Below are 17,898 nucleotides of genomic sequence, written 5' to 3'. Positions count from 1 at the left end.
TGCATCTCTGTGTGTGCATGTTTATGTGTTCTATGTATAAGTGAGTGTGCTGTGTGTATATGTATGTATGTATGTATACATGCTGAGATAAATATATAGCTATACTTGTTATATATGTGTCATGTATGTTATATCTGTGTCATATATGTTACGTTTATGTCATTGCTGTGTATGGATGAAAGTTACGCTCACAATGCACAGAAGAAAATACTGATGTATTCTCTATTAGGTTTATTTCAAGTAGAACAGTATATTAAGAGTTCATAGCAATTAGAGATTGATTTTGTTAGATAATATAATAGATTACAAGCTAAGATAATAATTCCTGACCAGGAACCAGTATGGGTAGAAGGGCCCAGTACATCCAAAGCTGGACTGCCTTATCTGCCTAGGGAGTCCAGAGGACAAATGATAAGGCCAACATTTAATAATCAATTGAAGAACAGAAAAGTCTCAATAGGTCCCAGGCACCACCCCACATGTCTAAATCTACTCAATTTGCTCCTATAAGAGATAAATGGCTTCTGGAAGAAATACTGTACACAACTTGAACCTAACTCATCAAACCAATGGTGTCTCCCTGGTGATATGCTTTGCTATAGTTTGGTACTCCAGCACCATGGAAACTGAAAAGGTGTAAACATGTTCAGGAATATTTCCTACAGATGCCTGTTTCTGCTGGGCTAGCAGTAGAGCCTTTGGGGTTGTTTTGGGGGCTTATACCTTTAAAATGGTGATATTTATATTTTATGTTCATTGAGAATTTAAGCTGAAGTGCATCGCAGAAGTCAAAATAACTTCCAGAGCAGAATTACCACATACCAAGACCTGGAATAGAAGAATGTTTGACTGAAACTCTGTGGAAGGTGTCACAGTTCAATCATGTAAATAGTATGAGGAATCATTACTCCCCTCTTCAAACTCTATATTGGATTCTCCAGTTTGTCCAGTTCTGCAACAAAATTGTTATGATAGCCTAACTGACCTATTTGGCTGAAAATTCAGTATAGTGCACCAAGAAAGTCTATCAGGCTTAGAGAGTGTAGTCTGCATACCTGAACATGTTTCCTACAAATCTGTCATTTGTGTGAATTTTTAATGACCTCACCTCACAGGTTGGTTTTTACATCCACCTCACACAAAATAAGTGTCCTGCATAAGGGGTAATAGGACAAATTCATTGTTAGCAACAGACAGGTGAAAAAGAAGCTATGGCCTGTGATTGGGTGAACATTCTCTACATGAGGTCTGTTGCTGGTACTCAACAGAAATAAAGCTACACAGAACACATTGGCATCCTCTAGAAACATTAGAGAAGCTCTTATTTTTTATATTAACATATTTTGAAACAGATTTGAGGTTTATTAAAATTTATATTTAATTCTACAACAAAAGTTAACCGTTGTATCAAGCTCTTGAGTCTTTTATCAGGTGTCACATAAATTTAATATTCATTAACTGAAACTCACTTGGAATAAAGTTTTGGCTTGAAAGTCAGTACATATTCCAGGCCATGAACTTACACAAATCCACCTGGTTTTGTGTCCCAGGTACTTGGAAAAGACTTTTAAATTTCTGTGGTTGTATAATTTAAAATGTATTTTTTGACATTTTCAATTATGTCTTTGAATTTATCTTGGTCATATCTAATCCTTAATGTCCTCTGTCAATCTCATCCAAGCTTTTCTGAAACCACAATTCTAAACAAAACTTTCTACTATCATGTCTTGTTTACATTTACATTGAGTCTCACCCCCCTCTCTGTGTGTGTGTGTATTGGGGGCAGTGTTTTCTGTGGATTTTTATGTGAGAATATGTAGGCTAGAGACTGTTTGGAACTCAGCATAACTTTAAGGAATCAGGTCTATTCTACTACTATGTGGGATCCCATGATTAAACTCGGTTTGAAGGTGTGGTGACAAGGGCTTGTCTCATGAAGTAAAATGACCTGATCAGTCTTCTATTTTTAAAAAATGTGCTATGGTTAGTCAAGGTGTTCTGCATGTCTGACCATTTGGGGTTTTATCATTCCTGAGAAAATTCCCATTCTTTACATTCCTAAAGAAAAATGACTCCTCTTCCTCCCAAACTATTACTATAAATAATAGCTCTTCTGCTAGGGCTGGAGAAGAGGCTTCTAGTGCATGCTAGAATCCTGAAATCACCCAACCTTGTGAAGCTGTAGTGGAAGTATTCACAGTTGCTGGGATTTTGTGAGTACAATAGCTTATCCTGTCCAGAACAGAAGTTTTCATATCACTCCTCCCCTGCCCCCACTTCTTTTATTGATTCTGTGTAATTTTACACTATGTCCCCTTACTTTTACATGATGCCTTCTGTGTTTGTAGGTGTGTTTTGTGCCTGAGTGCTAAAAATGTCTCACTTGGGGCCAAATACTCAAAACTGGTAGGTGGCTTTCAGTATGAAGGCTCAGCTAAGTGGTATGCAGTGAAGAACATCCCTGAAAGTGGAGCATTCTGGAAAAGTGAAAGTGTTTGCATCAGTGAGTAACTAAGGAGTAGAAGACAAAGAAGAGCATTGATAAGGGTCTCAAAAATAGTAGGAGAGCTCAGAAAAGGTATGACAGCTCAGACAAAAGCAAAGATAGACAAAAGAAAGAAACTAGAGAAGGAACAAAAAAAACATGGGTCAGGGAATAGTTGCTTGCTTTTGGTACATATGCAGAGATAGATACATGCTTAGAGTACAGGGGACTAAGATAAGCCAGCGGCAGTTGCTTATATTTTTGACTTTGTAGAGGATTAATTTCCTTGCTTCCCATAAAGAAGGGACCATAAATTTATAAATCTAGGAAATGGTAGGACAAAATCGGCAAGATCATTATGATACCCATGGGACTGAAAAAAACTCTGTGGACACTTTTAGCTTGAGGTCTTGAATTAAGTACATCCTGGCCTCTATGCATGAGAAGAAAAGAGTCCAAGTGAAGTTGTATGCTCTAGCAGTGATGACTGATAAGCCCAAAATAAATAACGATAGTGCTACCAACTACTACTGCCCCTCCTCTTTGTGAGAATACTAAAAAAATATAACAATACCAAAAGAGGAGCCTCTTGATGCTAGGGAGGAAGAAAACTTAGAAGAGGCTGCAAAATATCATAATGAGCATTGACCTTTACATGCATTTTCAGTAACTTGCAGATACAAAGATAAGGATGAAAAGAAGGAGCAAGTCCCAATAATCCATACAAGGTTTTATTCATTTAATGGTTAAAAAGTAGGGAAGTTAGAGGCAGAAGGAAAGAAGAACATTATCATGCCTAGTATTATAGTAGATCAATATTGACCTATGAAGAGACCTTAGTGGCATTAATGCACTCTAAGAGGAGGTAAATGCTCTTGATGCAAAAACAAAACACAGCAAAGCAAAACAAAACGAAACAAAAAACAGTCCCAGAGCAGGCAAAATTGCAGTATGCTGCAAAGGAGAGAGGATACACAAGGGTTTCAAGGTTTCATTTACAATGCCTTCAATTTGAGGAGCAGGATGCAGAGAGTAATCTTTTTATACTTCATCCACCTATACTTTTAAATAACTCAAGGATCTAAAAGCTGCATATGCCTAATATGGGCCTACTGCTCCATTCTCTATGATTATACTTCAGAAATTATCTACAGATGCTTTATCTCCAGATGAGATGATTGGAAACAGCTGGCTAAAGCTTCCTTAAGTGGAGGGGAAAATTTACATTGGAAAATAGAATTTGCTGAGAATTGTCAAAGAACTGCTGAATAGAATGGCCATGCTAATGATACTGGTGTAAACTATGAAATGCTGGCCAGAAAAGGACCATATGCAGAGATATCCCAGCAGTTTATGTATAACCCTGGAGTCTATGAGCAGATTAGTACTACTGCACTTAAAGCTTGGGGAGCTTATCAAAACTTATCAAAGATAAGACATGGGCCAGATAAGCCTTTCCAGGACTTTGTGGATTGAATCCTGAAAGCTACCAGCAGAATTTTTCATGATCTCAATGCTGGCATCTATCTACCATATTATGATGCAAACTCTGTTTGACAAGCAGGAGTTTGACCACCTAGAAAGAATGGAGATATTTCTAAATACATCAATTTTTACTGGATTTTGGACCATCTTTTCCTCAAGAATTGGCTCTGTCTGCTGCCTTGCAAGAACAAAATGATTAAGCAAATTTGTGTCAGCAACAAAAGCCTGAGAATTTTCATAGACATCCTGGTCAATCAGGGAGATCTTTTGGATATGGAGGAATGGGTCATCAAATACAGTAATGTCCAGAGAAATACAATAATGTAAAGTCAAGTATTGTTCCTATAAAAGATGAAGGCTTTTATCCCCATTGTAAAAGAGGAAGATGTTGGGCAATGGAATGCCATCCTAAGAGAGATAACCTAGGTAACCTCCATTTAGGAATCAGGCAATTGAGGGGATGGCTAGACCTGAGCACTGGGAAAACATCATGGGTAATACAATCTGTAGCACAAAAAGAAAATCCATCTGAGACCTCTGTGAAGATACCTAAAGAAGAGAAAGATCGGACTCTGTTACCTTGACCTATACACTATTGACACTTGACCCTTGAAATTGGTATGCAAGTATTGCCTACTGGCATCAATGGTCCTAGTCCTCAGGTGGCATTAGGTTTCTTGTTAGGAAGAAGCAGTACTACTATTGCAGGTATCATATTAGCAGGAGTGATTGACTTAGATTATGGAGGAAAAAATAAAAAATATGGACCTTATTGCCAGGGACCATTCTCTATGCTGTAAGCAAGGCAGAATTTAGCTCAATTACTCTCACTACCCATAACAGATACACATAATAGAAGTAAAATAAAACATACCAGATATACTAGTTTTGGATTCTCTGATTCTTAGTTTGTGCAGACTATTTTTGATAACTGACAAAAGCTTATTTTAAACATTAAAGGAAAACCCATTTCTGGTCTTTTAGGTACTGATGTTCATATTTATGTCATTGCTGCCAAACAATGGTTAGTGCCTAACCAGGGCACTGTGACTCAACAACAAGGCACAAACCCTGAAGAAATCTGTGATTTCTTCAATTGGGAGAATTTATAGAGTCATAAGGTGCAATTTCAGGCATATATATTTTCAGGACTGCCTTAAACCTATGAGAAAGGCATATTAGGAATGAAATGGGTGTTATGCTGTTTAGCCTTAATGATGTAGTCATGCAAGAAATGTTCCATCAGGGCTTCTTACCATTGAGAGGTTTAAGAGGGTAGAAAGGAACCTATTATACCTGAAATTCAGATAGTCCAAAAAGAGTTGGAGTATTTTCAGTACAGGTAACTGACCAACCTGCACATATACATGTTCATAAATTTGCCTGGATCAAAGATTTTCCTGTATGGATGGACCAGTGAACTCTTAATATACAACAAATAGGAGGATCCATTTGACAGCCATATTAAATACTCCAATGCTTGATACCGATTTTTATTTGTGATTTTTAAAAAAATCTGGGAAGTAGAGACTACTGTATTATCTATAAGGGGTAAATGAAAGTATGGAATTAATTGGGACTTTAAAACAGGGATTAAATATAGGCAATATTATTCCATAGTAAAAAAAAAAGACTACAATAGTTTTAAAGGACTGGTTTTATACTGTTGCCCTTTATCCCCAAGATTACAAGCAATTTGCCTATAGTGTTCCATCTACCAACTTTAAAAAACATATGAGGAGATACCATTTGAACAATCTATGACTGGGCATGGATAATAGGCTTAATTAATGCCAAAGTTTGTATATTAAACAATTGCCGTTGTTAAACTTTGATATCCACATGTGTATATAGTTCGATATATGGATGATATATTGTTAGCTGATCCAGAAGAAGGGTTTTTTTGTTTTGTTTTGTTTGTTTGTTTCTTTGTTTCTTTGTTTTTTGTTTTGTTTTTGTTTTGTTTTGTTTTGTTTTGTTTTTTTCTGCAAGCACTGAAGGAAAAAGGGTTGGTTATGACTTCAGAGAAAATTCAGCATGAGGCCCATTATAAGTACTTAGGATTCAAATTTTACCCCAAACTATTTAACCAAAAATAAAGTAGAGTAAAGGTGAATTAAAACCTTTAAATGATGTTCAGAATTTTGTAGAAGAAATCCTATAATCCTCTTCACACCCCAGTCATGTTTTTTGTTGAATGACTAGAAGGCTCTAGCAATCCTCAAGTGCTAACAGGGTCTCACAGGGACACTGCTTGAGTATAATGAGGTGTCACCGATATTCACAAGACAATACGTATCAAAAGTATCACATAGTGAAGCCATACTGATAACCATTCCATCACTATATTGTATACATGAAAATACTACATGTATTTCTTACAAGTGGCCCTATGGATGTCTCTGGGTAGATATATTCAGGAGTTGATCTGTAGGGGTCCTCTTTGCAATGATCCCATTCCATTCTATTCCTTTTCCTGAAACAATTTTTCTACATTTCTTCTGCTCTATCTTTCCCTCTTGTGCTTGCCACTGCTGCTAGTTTCTTTGGCCTAAGTGAAGACAAATATTATACATTTCAACATCATAGCTAGCCATGGAGAGAAACAGACACACCCCAAACCCTAGATGTGCATGTGCAGGACAATGCATTTATTTTCAACAGGTGCTCTTTTGGGTGAAATCTATGCTGGGTAATGAGGTTAATACTTCCATATGCTCCAAGATAAAAAGACCTAGATTAAAAGAGGGTATTCTGAGCTCCATTGTTCTCCAAAGCACCACTTTAAAGACATGGATACCTAGACAAGGCTCAGCGCTAAAGAGAATTTTACTTAATCTGTGGATCATACATTGTATCTAGGCACCAAGTTTGTGGCTGACAAGGTACCATACTTTAGTTCTAGGAAATCTATGTCCCTCTGGTGATATAAACTATCACCTGCAACACACATAGCTACTTGCAAATCGAACACATATGGAAAGTATTCTAAAAAGTAAGAAAATATATAACCATAAGCACAGGACTATTGAAATTAGTCTCATGAAGTTTAATCAGTCTTGGAGCAGGTAGAAAAAAACCAAGGAAGAAGAACTGGAAAGGTTGGTATTCTAGTTGAAGCTTAAGGAGAATGAAAACCTCAAGGCAGAGAGACTAGGGTTCATGGAATATTTTAGCCAAGTGCATATGTACTTTATCTTCAACCATCAGCTCTCCCTGAATTACACCACACAGAGTACAATGGTTCTCATTTTGTGGATAGTGAATGAATTTTTCAAGTAGACCCTGGGGCTGCAAGTTAGGGACATAAGGCAAAACATAGGAGATAGCAAACAAGGTCAATCTTGCTATTGTTCACTGTACTGAGCACAGGCCTCTTGGAACTAGCTCTGTAAGTTTGTTTACTCTGAGGGGATGTTCTTTGACTATACATACATTTTCTTTACTGTGGTAAATGCAGAAATTAAACAGTATCTGAAACTTCAGGAATAAGGGAGGAACAAATGTTCTGGGCTTCATGAACTTTTAGGTAGAATGTGGCTAATATCATCTTCCTTTTCTCTAGGTCCAAGGCAGTTAGTCAATTCATTTGGAAGACAAAAGACAAACCCTTTCTGGGTATGCTGGCTCACACATGGAGTCCTGGTTCTTGGGAACACAGGCAGTGATATTCCGTAATTGATATAAATCCTGTTAAGGTTACATAGTGAGAACCCATCACAAGCCTAACCAATTCTAGAGAGAAGAAAGGTTTTTGCTGAGACATTTGAGCTATTCCATCAACAAGTCCAAGAAAGTATTTCTCTAAGAAGGGTAACTATCAAACAGTTTTTCCACCCTGCTGCTGCTGCTATTCTACTGTTAGCATGGTAACTGGCATTATTAGCCAATGAAATATGAGGAATTTGACATTTCTGAATAGTCATTCAGCTCTCCATTTTTTGTTTTGTTTTGCTTCTTGAGGTATGATATTTGTATAATGTAGCCTATTTTCAGATATTTCTCCCGCCTCAGATTCACCAATGTTTGAATGAAAGTGATATTAGTCTAGAATTTAGTCTAGAATTGGCAATCTGGAATGCTCAATTCTGGAGTACCAAAACACACAGCTTATCATTGTAGCTGTCAGAAGCTCAAAGATAGGTGGGAAGGTGCAGTTGGCTATAAAGAGGTCCTTATTGCTCATAACCCAGGCACATTGCCCTGGACTCTGGCCATGATTAAGAGAGAGTTCAATGGAGCAGAAGGATGAATATTTCCATAGACTGACTAGATCCACTTGAATAGAGAGAGATTTTAAACTGATTGGTGGGAGTGGCATGTGTGTCACTCATTGTGCAGTAATTGCCCCTGTCTGCCTTGTGGGAACTCTATGCATCTACCTTTACCTCTGACATGGATCACTTGGTAGCAGTAACAGGCTGTAACGATGGATACCAAATTGTTTGTGCAATTGGCATTCTACGGTCCTCAAACTACTCATCCAGCACTTTATGAAAGAGAAGACATGAATTAACTGTTGGGGCCCCACATATTAAGTTGAGAGCTCACAAATAAGAGGAAGCAAATAGCTCCCACAATTATCATGAAATGATACCTAGACATGATTTCCTGGGACAGTAGGCATTTTCATTAGCAAAAGAGTACACAGTAAAGTAATTGTCATAGCATTAAAAAATCCTGTGTAAGTATTTATGTAAGCCAGTTCCCGTCATCCTGCTTTACATGGGCTCAGGGATCGACCTCAAGTCTTCACTAGAGACAGAGAGATGAGTGAGGAGGCTGGAGAACATTGGTAAATAAAAAGATCCAGTCCTCTGTAAAGGAGAATTGTTTGCCTCATTGAATTCTCTCTGCAGGACATGGCTTGAAAGAGCAATATAAACCCCATTTGTCTCTATTCTGAGGACCAGGCCTGATTGCAGAAAAGGCCAAAAGACACCAGTTTCAGGAACAGACCATAAGTCCCAGAAACTAGGTCATATAACACCACCTGTAGGAACAGACCATAAAATTCAGAGCATGGTCATAAAACTCCCTTCTAAAGAACAGCCTGGAAATAACCACAAAAATGGAGAAATGTCTTATGTCAAAATGTACCATTTTCACTGGGGAGCTCTATTTTATCAAATGGTTGAATGTTCCTGCATAAGAATGTAGACAGCTCTGAATACATGGTTGAATATTCATGACAGTAATATAGACCACTGATCACCAAGGACCCTCTAGCATCCACCAATAAAATTTGAGAGTTCCCCGGTTCCCCATAAAAAGGCCTACCTGCCTTTGGCTAGGATGCCATTTTGGACAATGGTTGACCCCCCTCATGCTATATGTCTCCTCAGAATAAATACTTTTTGGTTTTGTATACTATCTGACTCAGGAGTCTTCCTTCAGTGATTTTTGGACCCTTAAAGGCTGGGACTGACTACTTTTTATTTTACTCCTCCACATGGCCAAAAAAAAAAAACTGCTTCACATACCATATATTGGAGGTTTGCATTTTGGTAGGCATGGGTTATAGCTGGGCTTAACACAGACTTGCAGATTAAAAGGGGCACAGAGACTTCAATATAATTTAAAACTTCAGGCATTTTGCCGAGATAGACACTCAGCTCATTCAAACGTGTCTCAACCTGTCCATCAACCCCTTTTACCATGTGGTTCTCACTCTCTACATACAGCTCAGTTCCCTATTTTCTGTTTCCTTCAGTATCTTTTAGATTCTCCTGCATCTACTTTTGTCCTCCATGTCCCTCTGTTGCCCAGTGGGTCCACCCCAGTACTTTCTGTCCAAGCTATTGGCTGTCAAGTCTTTAGTACTACAATCAGCAGTAAGGCACTGCCTGAACATCTTTTAGATTGCCTTCAGGCAACCAGGAAGTGACTGACCTCCATGTTTGGGGAGGTGGGGAAAGACAAGCATTTACAAATCTAAAACCCACTGATGAGCCATAAAAATGACTGTACAAAATCTGGTCATTACTTAGCACTTTGACAGTACAGAATAAACAATTTAAATTGGAGAGATACACCTTCAAACAAAGTAATAAACTTCATGCTAACAATGGGTGGATGTGTACATAACATGTAGAAGTGGAGGTCAAAGACAATCTTGCATGTTGCTTTTCAGGCAACTTCCATAATAACAGTTGTGAGCAAAATGATGAGGGGGACATAAATACAGAATCAGAAGAAATTCAAAAAATCATCAGATCCTACTACAAAAGCCTATATTCAACAAAACTTGAAAATCTGCAGGAAATGGACAATTTCCTAGACAGATATCAGGTACTGGAGTTAAATCAGGAACAGATAAACCATTTAAACAACCCCATAACTACGAAGGAAATAGAAATAGTCATTAAAGGTCTCCCAACCTAAAAGAGCCCAGGTCCCAATAGATTCAGTGCAGATTTCTATCAGAGCTTCATAGAATACCTCATACCAATACTATCCAAACTATTCCTCAAAATTGAAACAGGTGGAGCACTACCGAATTCCTTCAATGAAGCCACAATTACTCTTTTACCTAAACCACAGAAAGACCCAACAAAGAAAGAGAACTTCAGACCAATTTCCCATATGAATATGGACGGAAAAATACTGAATTAAATTCTGACCAATCAAATCGAAGAGCACATCAAAACAATAATCCACCATGATCAAATAGGCTTCATCCCAGGCATGCAGGGATGGTGTAATATACAGAAAACCATCGATGTAATCCAATATATAAACAAACAGAAAGATAAAAACCACATGATCATTTCATTAGATGGTGAGAAAGCATGTGACAAAATTCAACACCCTTTCATGACAAGAGTTCTGGAAAGAATAGGAATTCAAGGCCCATACCTAAACATAGTAAAAGCCATATACATCAAACCAGTAGCTAATATTAAACAAAATGGAGAGAAACTTGAAGCAATCTCACTAAAATCAGGGACTAGACAAGGCTGCCCACTCTCTCCCTATTTATTCAATATAGTTCTTGAAGTTCTAGCAGAACAATCAAACAACAAAAGGAGATCAAAGGGATACGGATTGGAAAAGAAGAAGTCAAAATATCACTATTTGCAGATAATATGATAGTATATTTAAGTCATCCCTAAGTTCCACCAGAGAAATACTAAACTTGATGAACACCTTCAGCAAAGTGGCTGGGCATAAAATTAACTCAAATAATTCTGTAGGCTTCCTCTACACAAAAGAGAAACAAGCCGAGAAAGAAATAACGAAAATGACACCCTTCATAATAGTCCCAAATAATATAAAATACCTCGGTGTGACTTTAACCAAGCAAGTAAAAGATCTGTATGATAAGAACTTCAAGCCTCTAAAGAAAGAAATTGAAGGAGATCTCAGAAGATGGAAAGATCTCCCATGCTCATGGATTGGCAGGATTAATATAGTAAAAGTGGCCATTTTACCAAAAGTGATCTACAGATTCAATGCAATCCCCATCAAAATACCAATCCAGTTCATCAGAGAGTTAGAAAGAACAATTTGCAAATTCATCTGGAAAAACAAAAAACCCAGGATAGCAAAGATATCCTCAACAATAAAAGGACTTCTGGGGGAATCACTATCCCTGAACTCAAGCAGTATTACAGAGCAATAGTGATAAAAATTGCATGGTATTGGTACAGAGGCAGACAGATAGTCCAGTAGAATAGAATTGAAGAACAAGAAATGAACCCATACACCTATACTCACTTGAAAAGGAGCCAAAACCATCCAGTGGAAAAAGAAGGATTTTCAGCAAATGGTGCTGATTCAACTGGCGGTCAGCCTGTAGAAGAATGCAGATCGATCCATACTGATCACCCTGTACAAAGCTTAAGTCCAAGTAGATCAAGGACGTCCACATCAAACCAGATACACTCAAAATAATAGAAGAAAAAGTGGGGAAGAATCTTGAATACATGGACACTGGAGAAAATTTCCTGAACAAAACACCAATGGTTTATGCTCTAAGATCAAGAATCGACAAATGGGATCTCATAAAACTGCAAAGCTTCTGTTAGGCAAAGGACACTGTGGTTAGGACAAAACAGCCACCAACAGATTGGGAAAAGTTCTTTACCAATCCTACAACTGATAGAGGGCTTATCTCCAAAATATACAAAGAACTCAAGAAGTTAGACCGGAGGGAGACAAATAACCCTATTAAAAAATGGGGTTCAGAACTAAACAAAGAATTCACAGCTGAGGAATGCCAAATGGCTGAGAAACACCCAAAGAAGTGTTCAACATCTTTAGTTATGAAGGAAATTCAAATCAAAACAACCCTGAGATTTCACCTCACACCAGTGAGAATGGCGAAGATCAAAAACTCAGGTGACAGAAAATGCTGGTGAGGATGTGGAGAAAGAGGAACACTCCTTCATTGTTGGTGGGATTGCAGCTGGTACAATCATTCTGGAAATCAGTCTGGAGGTTCCTCAGAAAATTGCACATCGAACTACCTGAGGACCCAGCTATACCTCTCTTGGGCATATACCCAAAAGATGCCCAACATATAACAAAGACAGATGCTCCACTATGTTCATAGCAGCCTTATTTATAATAGCCAGAAGCTGGAAAGAACCCAGATGCCCTTCAACAGAGGAATGGATACAGAAAGTGTGGTACATCTACAAAATGGAATATCACTCAGCTATCAAAAACAATGACTTTTTGATATTCATAGACAAATGGATGGAACTGGAAAATATCATCCTGTGTGAGGTAACCTAATCACAGAAAAACACACATGGTATGTATGCATTGATAAGTGGATATTAGTTCAAATGCTCGAATTACCCAAGATTCACAGAGCACATGAAACTCAAGAAGGATGCCCAAAATGTGAATGCTTCACTTATTTAAAAGCAGAACAAGAATACCCTTGGGAGGGAATAGGGAGGCAAAATTTAGAACAGAGGTAGAAGGAACACCCATTCAGAGCCTGCCCCACATGTGGCCCATACATACACAGCCACCAAACTCTATAAGATGGATGAAGCAAAGAAGTGCAGGTCAACAGGAACTAGATGTAGATCTGTTCTGAGTGACAAATCCAGAATACAGCAAATACATAGGCGAATGCCATCATTAAACTACTTAACTGAGAACAGGACCCCTGTTGAAGGAATCAGAGAAAGGACTGAAAGAGCTTGAAGGGGCTTGAGACCCCATATTAACAACAATGCCAACCAACCAGAGCTTCCAGGGACTAAGCCACTACCCACCAACTATACATGGACTGACTCTGGGCTCCTACCTCATAGGTAGCAATGACTAGCCTAGTAAGAGCACCAGTGGAAGGGGAAGTCCTTGGTCCTGCCAAGACTGAACCCCAGTGACTGTGATTGTTGGGAGGAGGGGGTTAATGGGGGGAGAATGGGGAGGGGAACACCCATGTAGAAGGGGAGGGGGATGGGTTAGGGGGATGTTTGCCTGGAAAACCAGGAAAGGGAATAACAATCGAAATGTAAATAAGAAATACCCAAATTAATAAAAATGAAAAAATTACTAACCTAAAAGTTATATGTTTGCAGAAAACCTGATGCCAACCTTTGTACTCCTATATATTTTTTTTCTTTTATTAGAAGAATAGTTCTGGCATAAAAACTGTCATTCATCTTTAAGTTGTCAATAGATTTCAAGTTACAGTCAGTTTTGTAATAGTTTTTTGTTTTAAACACTTGAAAAAAATAATTTTGTGTTTTTTTCTCCACTTCAATGAGTATTAAGCATTTCATTAACTTTTCAATATATTATATTGTTGAAAAACCATTTTTATAGAAGCTAATAAAATACTTTAAGGACAGCTTTTCTCTTCCAAGTGAAGACTGAAAATATACCATCATAGTTTAGTGTTGAAAAGGGGACTTTCATCATAGCATGTAAGAGATCTAGGAAAATTATATATTACTTCTCTGCATATACTTTTAATATTTAGAAGTATTATGCATACAATAAAACTTAAATTTTCTTAAAATTAAGAAAAATTTTAATGGTGATATTTGGTGAATAGCCCACATCTCTTACTATTTATCCTGTCTGAGTGACCTACAGCCCTTTCTCTTTCTTTGAGCACTTATGATTCCATCTTAGTCCACCCATGGTCTCTAAGGAATTCAGTATCATACAAACATAAAACCCTGCATCATCCTTCTAAAAGGGCAGTGCATGGCCCTTTTAGGATGTGAGAGACTGCACATTGCCAGATATGCTTTGGTCACAGCTCTTCATTCCTGACTTTACAGATGAAGATGATTGACCATGATAAAAAGTTACTAGCATTTCATACCATTTAGAATTAAAAAATAACATGAGTATATCACATCAAACCTTCACACACTTTCAAAAGCAGTTTTCTCCCCTCGTGGCTGTTCATGTATTTCATTCCCCACTTCTGTGTTGGAAGAAAATAAAATTCTTAATAGATTTTCAAGGTCAACTAGTGGATGTGATTTTTTTTTCATGGAAACACTGAAGGAAGGGCATAAATGCCAGGAACTATCAAATATTTCCTTGTGAAGCCAACCTGATAAGTATGTATGAAATAAAATCTCTGTTTCTATTCTACAAGTACTCAGTTGAGTGAACTTGCTAAAGCAAATTCTCATGAATATTTGCTAAATCAAGTAACTCCGGAGTTCAAATGTTGAAAGGCTTCTAGAATTTATTTGAGAAATTAAAGCAGACCTTGTTATGGATGACAAATTGAAATAAACTATAGATGTAAGGTGTTTACTGTGAGACCTAGCTTTCCTTTTCTAATCTTCTAGTCCTTGACAACAGTGTTTAGGTGAGCAAAATACACACACACACACACACACACACACACACACACACACACACACACACACACACACACACATTGTATGAAATAAAACACACACACACACACACACACACACACACACACACATTGTATGAAATAAAACTAAACAAAAAACAAAAGGGGAGAGGGAGAGATAGAGTGCAGGAAGACATAGAAAATAATAATCTATAATCTATAAATCTATAAATCTATAAACTAATTTTTGCTCATATGGTGAATGTTTACAGTACTTCATGATATAAATGAAATATATTGTGGATTTTGTGAGTTTTCATTATAGAATGTAGGTTTAGATTTTTTAAAACCTTCTTTTAAAAGGGTTCTCAAATGCTCTACCCTACTTTCTAGCTCACTGTCCATATGTAGGGAAGAAAAGTTGGTAAATAAAGCAAGAGGATATATACAAGTACTTAATTGAGAGTAATATTCCAATTTCTGTTTGTCAGGATACCAGCAGTTAATTTCAGTTACATCTGTGGCATGATCCAGCAGAAACAGCTAGGCCTCCTCCAAATACATAAGTCAACTAGAGTAACAAGGACCAACTGGGACACCAGGATAACTTTTTTCCTGTGTCTCTCTCAATGAAGCAAAAGTGAAGTCAAACACTGTTGATTGACAAAGCATTGAAAGATTAGTCACTGTCTGTTGAGTCTTATTTATACTCCCTGCGAACATCAATGCCCTCCCAATGGTCTTGTCTGAATAAAACAACATGTGAGTCAGTCACAGAAAAATACCACATCAGTCTGCATCACCTGACATATCCAGAAACTTCCTCTTTTAGTTTGATTAATGGAAAATTCAGTGTCAAACAAAATTTATTCTACTAATGTTGACATACAATAGAAATACCTCTAGCCATCTCCTTTCATACTGCCACTGTGTGGGTTAAAAAAATTTTCATCCACATAGAGACACTTCAAGTAAACAGTGTAGTAAGACTTCACACAGAAGCCTCAAATAGAGGTTAGCATTAGAGATTTTCTTTTTATAATAAGCCACATGGCTGAAAATTTATTTACAAAATAATTTCAAAAGACACAGTGATAAGAGACTCACAAGACTAAAACCAAAAATTTCCTTAAAATAAACAAAAAATTATTTTATTACTTAATCAATCTAAACTCAACAATCACATGTATGTCATAACTACTAAAAAATACTTATTCTTTAATTCAGAAACTGTTATAAAGAACTGGCCAAAGCACATGTAAATTAGCATCATGTCATTGATGTCCAGGAATATACCTGCCTGTGAGCTCATCAGTGACTCACTGATGCTAATAGAGACAATAAAAACATACGTGTGGTGGGAACCCATCTGAAAATGCTTTCCTAAGCTTCAGCCTCCAAGGGCATGATACCTTTAAAGAAACCAGCAACAATTCCTAGAGTGTACCATCATAGGAATTTATGCAAACAGCTGTTCCTAAACTAATCATGTCATCCTTTCTAATAGAAATGTCACAATATTCTGTTTTAAAGTGTTCTGAGATTGTCATCTTCTTGCTGCACTCACCGGTGTAGTTTGAACATAAAATGATGACTATAGGTGCTTGTATTTGCACATTTATTACCCAGATTGAGGCAGTTTATTGCAACTTTGGGTCTTTGAAAACTGGAGTTATAGTGCAACCACACTCTTGTTTCTGTGTCTATGTCCTGACAGACCAACATGCAATAAGCTCTAGCCTTAGCTTCTACTATTATGGACTAATACACAACATCCTGCCTTCTATTTCATATTGAAACAACTCGTCTTTAAGGAGCATCACCCATATGGTTCTGTGTGATTTCTATTCATTCTTCTGGTCTGTGTGATACTTAATAGAACCCATCCAAATTGTTTTCCTTAACAATTTCTCCATCTATTTGTAACACTCCTGCCTCTATAGGCTTTGATTGTCATTGACTTTGTTTTCTGAATCTCATGAGCATTTCAATGTTGCAGGTGACATGGCCAGTGACAGATTTCTGAGCAGTAGTGTAAAATACATTAATTAAAATTTGAACCAGTGATGTTCAGAGATATTAATGACCAAAGATTGTTAGGTCCTGTTATTTAAATGTTGGAGGTAGTGTGGTATTGTGTATGTAAGATTCTCTTCTACTGCTTTTGCTGTGAGATATTTAATTTTTTGGTATTTTGGGCAGAGTTTCCCACCTTGTGTTGGAATTTTCTTTCAACTATCCTCTGTAGAGCTAATATCCAAAACATACAAAGAGCTCAAGAAGCTAAACTCCAAAAACAGCAACAATAAAAAAGCAAACAGACAAATAAGTCAACTTTAAAAGAGAGTTGTAGACCTAAACAGAGGACTCCTGAATGGCTAAGAAGTTCTTAAACAATGCTCAAAAATGCAAATAAAAAAACTCTGACACTCTATGTTACACCAGTCAGAAAGACTGAGATCAAAAACCAAATACCCAAAAGGAAATGCATTCTATGTGTTCACTGATGCTGGAAGTATTATGGTATTGTGTGAGAGATTCTCTTCCTTTGGCTTTGCTGTGAGAAGATTAATTTTCTTGGATGTAATTGCCTTCCTTGAGTTGGAATTTTCTAACACAAGGAAGTAGAGCTAATATCCAAAACATATAAAGAGCTCAAGAAGTTAGACTCCAAAACAAACAAACAAATAAACCACCCAATTTTAAAATGGGATATAGAGGTAAACACAATTCCAAACATAGGACTCGTAAATGACCAAGTTCTAAAAAATGGTCAATGTGATAAGTGAACAGGGAAGTGAAACTCAAAATCATTCTGAGATTCCACCTTACACCAGTCAGAATGGCTAAGATAAAAAACCTAAAACAAAACAAAACAAAACAATGCAGGGTGCATACTCCCTGATAAGTGAATATTAGTAATAATGTACAGAATACACATGCTACACTCTACAGACCCAAAGAAGTTAGAGAGAGAGAGAGAGAGAGAGAGAGAGAGAGAGAGAGAGAGAATAAGAGAATAAGTAGAGATGCTTGAATCTCACATAGAAGAACAAAAGAGTCATAGGAGGCAGGGAAAGGGAGGGAACTGGGTGGCAATGGGGAGGGAACTTGGAGGGATAGCAGAAAGGAGAAG

Source organism: Rattus rattus, chromosome 2 (genome assembly GCF_011064425.1).
Source record: "Rattus rattus isolate New Zealand chromosome 2, Rrattus_CSIRO_v1, whole genome shotgun sequence".
Taxonomy (NCBI): domain Eukaryota; kingdom Metazoa; phylum Chordata; class Mammalia; order Rodentia; family Muridae; genus Rattus; species Rattus rattus.
Note: the sequence above shows the minus strand (reverse complement) of the source record.